Raw genomic sequence first — 5,452 nt, forward strand, 5'->3', positions numbered from 1 at the left:
CTCTTTGTTTCACTTAAACTAATCAAAACTTCATTGTAGAGCAATAGAAAAGAATATGAGTACAAAAATACATCATTATAGTGCGTTAATATTTTTTCCTGATTTTTCCCAAATTGGGTGAAATAATTAGTAATAGATCAGTTTCGGAGAAGAATTTCTGGAAAAAAAAAAATTTCGTCCCCCTTTGCCTGAATTTTTCTTACATCATTAAAGTTGTAATAGTGATAAAGAATCAAAAGACACCTAAAAATAAATGACCAAAACAAAGAAAAGTTGAATGGGAACCTGAACTAAATAATCATTCGAAGAAGACTAAATAACTAGTACTTTCTTGCTCGAGAAATAAAGAGATAAAGTGATCAACGGTTTTGTTTGGGCAAGAAATAAGAGAATCGACAACAAGAGTTGGATAAAATTTCGATGTCACTGGAAATAATGTAGAGAGAAAAATCTTTTGATTTTTAGGCTAAACACAAAATAGATAAAGAAAAATGGTCCTAAATGATTTAAGGTTTTGTAAGGGTCTCCCATGTAAGTACTTTTAAAAGTAGATCTTTAACCGTAATACCTAAAATTTTGTGGAGTTTTAAAATTATGATCTCAGTAGAAAAATAAAAGTGTCTCTAGGCCTCTTTTACTAAAAATGAGTACTATAGTAGCGGTCATTGTAGAGGGGATTCTCTCCCCTATTTGAGAGAGATTGAAAGGACCCCCTGAAGGGAAGAAAAGAAATAACAACAATTATATCATTTTTCATACGCGGAAACCACATGGGTGAAATCTAACTAAAATCTGACTGCAACCGTTAGAAAAGGGGCAACCCCAAATACAGATCAAAGAAGGTGCATCCTTAATTAGACATTTGTGATGAAGGGTATCACTAAAATTTCCTTCCCATTTTTTTACTCTCTTGAATTTAGAGTCCAAAATTGTGTAAACAAAACAAAATTAAAGTAGCCCACCATCACATTCTTCTTCCCTTCTCTTTCTTAGGTTTCAAATCATGTCATTTTCATCTTATTTCTGTCGGCCTTCACAAAACAAATTAAGAATTTACCAAATGAATGAAGAAGAGTTTTCTTTTTCTGGGGTTACATTGTCCCCTTTGATTTTCAAAGTAAAAAAAATGGTTAGCGTGAGTGGAACTTGCCTCTCTATTCTGACCGATTCTTCCTCACAGATATGACAATTTAAAATGAACTCTGTATGATTTTATTTTTCGAGTGCCTGAACATAGATTAGGAGAGACCAGATTGGACCAATAGAAATGCAATATAAACAAATGTTAACTGTCTAAACTAGATCACACAATCCATACATATTTGACGGAGGTGAAAAATCCACCATTTTCTTTTTTTGAAACAAAGCGAACCATATTCAGTCATATGTGATTGAATCACAATTGTTACATGGATGATCATAATTATTTCTCTCTTCAGACATCATGAGAGTTGCATACCTTTAAATGCAAAGTGCCTCGTGATGAGAAAGAAATTGGACTAGACACGACTCAAGAAAATGACCCTAAAGGTCGAAAAAGAAAGGATCCTATAGATCACAGATGAAAATACCCTAAAGGTCACCAAAATAACAGAAAAAACAAATTAAGAAAATACTAAATACATCCCCCTCGTTTTCGCCGGAAAACCGCCATTGTTGCCGGAAAACCGTCGTCATCACCGTTTATTGATTCATGTTACTAAGGATACAAATAAGAAATATATCGATGCCTTTTGATGTATAGTGTGTTGTACTCACATAATATTCATGTACTTTGAGGAGAAAATTTCAAACTTGGTAAACCTTTTGAAATCCAGCCTTTCACCTGGTTTTCAAGCTTATCTCAAACCAACCTTTTCAAAGGTTGTATCATCATTGAGTTTTATACTCTTAGAGCAAGTCCAATGTTGATACTGGGGCTCCCAAAAACTCTGGTCTTGGACGTTCCTATTGAAGAGTTCAACCCCATCACATTTAGTTTGCTGACTTTGAACATATTTTTTTGACATTTTAAATTCACCAAATAGTTTCGAAGTTCATTTTATCTCAGCACAAGTGGAGGGTCATAAGATAGTTGAATCATAATAGAACATTGCTAATTGAGATAAATTACTACTATTAGTGGATCAATCTTAATTAAGTATAATGGTTAGGATTGCTTGATTGGAATTAATCATTTAAGCGTGGGAAAAGAAATTCATAATGAAAGATAGTAATCATCAGTCAAAGCATAACTATTCTTAAAACAAGATTTTATTATCAATAAGTGGCTTGCCCTAATTTGGCATGAAAAATGTACTTCAAATTCCCACTCCTTTCATGGCCCCCACACAGCTTTATTTATTTTATACTCTTCTTAAATGATGTACTAGTCAGCTGCCCAACAATAAAGCATAGGAATAAAACCGGAGATTTTGACATTTTTTTTTTGTTAAGAGGGGAGATTTTGACATTGCTCCCCACTTTTATATTAATATTAGGATTACACCCGTGAACGGAAAACATTAATTTTTAGTTAATTGTCAGTTGTGCGAATCACACGTGTAAATCAAGACAAAAATACCTTTATGTATGATTTTGACATTGACCTTCACTTTTATTTCGATATTAGGACTACATCCCCATTTTTTTTTTTAACTTGTGATTATACCTCCACGTGGACATAAAATGTTAACTTATAGGTAAATATCAGCCGTGGGAATCACACATCGGGATAAAAATGCCCTTATTTACATTTTAATTTCCATCTCAATACCTTCTTATTTTTTCTTCCATAAATCTACTTCATCAACCACATACAACTATTTCCTTCATCGACTCCCACCGCCATCATCATCATCGCCGTCTTCATCTTCTCCGACCTACGCAACCATCGCCACAATCTTGATCTCCGCAAACTGCTTGAACTAATTTTCTTGATAATGAATCTTATAATCTTCACCATCTCCAAGTCCACCATTATTAACACTATTTTACGAAATTTTGTGAAAAGAGGTATCAACAACTTATACATCTTAAAATGAAGTCATTTCATTTCAAAAACATGGACTGAAGTATCAACAACTTATACATCCCAAAATGGAGTCACCTCTTTTAAAAACACATGGACCAGAATGAGCTTGTCTTGAAATCATGGCGATCTTCGACTATTGCCACCACCACCACTATCCTCATCATCTTCTTAATTAACTTTCAGACTTCCCAAAAGAAGCAATTTTTCTCCGGGACCAATGATTTGACCTTTAGTACCAGTTCATTAAGCCACAGACTACTTGATCTTTCTCTCATTCCGCCTTATCCTTCGCTGAAATTTGATTTCTTTTATGAGCTGACCTCTAACTCAATTAACTCTAATCAACCAAAGAAGGCATACGACTTTGGTCATTGACTAAAATTCCTAAGGTTGATGATGGTGGTTTGTGAAGATAAAGATTGTGTTGGTGGCTGTATATGGGTGGTGGGAGCCGATGAAAGGGAATAGTTGTTTGTGGGTGATGAAGTTGATTAATAGAATAGAGAAGAAGAAGATATTGAGAAGAAAATTAAAATGTACATAAGAGTATTTTAGTCCTGATTCACATGCGTGATTCGCACAACTGAATTAATCTGAAAACTAACATTTTCCGTCTACATAGGGTATAAACCAAAAGTTTGTAAAAACAGGGGTATAGTCCTAAATATCGATATAAAAATGGAGGGTCAAGGTCAAAATCATACATAAGGGCATTTTTGTTCAGATTCACATGTGTGATTCGCACAATTGATATTTAACTAGAAGTTAACGTTTTCCGTCCACGTGGGGTGTAAATTAAAAGTTTTAGAAAAACGAGAGTGTACTCCTAATATTGATATAAAAGTGGGGGTCAAAGTCAAAATCTCTCGAATGAAAAACAAGAATGCTTCTTTTAATATCTGAGTCTTTCCGGTCAACCATCATTTGTTGTACAATTTCTAAATTGGTTTCCTCCACTTCTTAGATTTTGCGTTAGAGACACAGATTGTACTTCTTCAAAAAAATTAAATTCGAAGGAGCTATTTATATAAGATTTTGTCTATTAATAGAAAATGTACAACTGATATTGAAACAGAAAGAAAATAGGAAAGGTGGGTGAAAGAGCTAGGTAATATATGAGAACTAAAATGGGTTAATTTCGTTTTGGCCCCCGATTTGTGACCAACTCGCCGTTTTGGCCCCAATAAGTGTCCGGCAGTTCGATTTGGCCCCAAAGGGTTAAATTTTGACGAAATTAACCTCGGGGGCCAAAAAGGAATTATTTCTATAAAAATAGATTAAAGGCATAAAAGCCACATCACCTCATTCTTTCTCCTCCACTTCACCTTATCTCTCCTCCATCACACCACCTCCTCTCCACCTCACCTTCTTCTTCTCCGGCGAATGGTTGCCGGCCGGAGTAACAATTCCAGCCGGCCACCATTAACTTAAAAAAAAAAAAAAAATTATCTCTCTTCTTCTTCCTTTCTCTCTCTTCTTCTCTCCTTTCTCTCTCTTCTTCTCTCCTTTCTCTCTCTCCTTCCTTTCTCTCTCTTCTTCTCTCCTTTCTCTCTCTACCTCCGGCGAAGGAGTCGCCGGAGGTTTACTCCAACAGACCTTCGAAGGTCTGTTGGAGATCTGCTCAACAGACCTTCGAAGGTCTGTTGGAGATCTGCTCAACAGACCTTCGAAGGTCTGTTGGAGATCTGCTCAACAGACCTTCGAAGGTCTGTTGAAGATCTGCTCAACAGACCTTCGAGGTCTGTTGAGATCCGATTCAACAGACCTTGAAGGTCTGTTGAAGACCTCCGGCGAAGGGAACCCCTTCGCCGGAGGTGTTAGAGAGAGAAAGGAAAGGAAGAAGGAGAGAGAGAAAGGAAGGAGGAGAGAGAGAAAGGAAGAAGAAGGGGGAGAAATGAAGGAGAGAAGAAGAGAGAGAATAGAAGAAGAGGAGAGAGAATGGAAGAAGAGGAGAGAGAAAGGAAGAATTTTTTTTTTTTTGGTAAAGGTGGCCGGCCGGAATTTTTTATTCCGGCCGGCAACCTTTCGCCGGAGAAGAAGGTGAGGTGGACAGAGATGATGTGTTAATTGTTAGATGAGGTGGACAAAGAAAAAAAAATTACAGAATTGCCATGGGGGTAGAATTGGGAGGTTGAAAAAAAATTGGGGCCATTTAGGAATTTTTTGGGGCCAAAACGAACTCCCGGACAATTATTGGGGCCAAAACGGCGAGTTGGTCACAAATCGGGGGCCAAAACGGAATTAACCCAACTAAAATTCTCAAAAGTGAAATATTATTTTGCTCTCAAATTGTTTATTTTTATTTAGATTTGATTAATTGGAACTATACAGTTGAGATTAAATCACAAGAAAGTATTTTACCCCCGATTACTGGATTCTAGTTTCTCTCTATTTTTTTTTATAATAGTTTTTCTTTTCTTGAATTAGGTTTTTTAATCT

This window comes from Eschscholzia californica, unplaced genomic scaffold (assembly GCF_041429995.1).
Source record: "Eschscholzia californica isolate CP2 unplaced genomic scaffold, dmEscCali1.0.p SCAF_4, whole genome shotgun sequence".
In the NCBI taxonomy this organism is placed as follows: domain Eukaryota; kingdom Viridiplantae; phylum Streptophyta; class Magnoliopsida; order Ranunculales; family Papaveraceae; genus Eschscholzia; species Eschscholzia californica.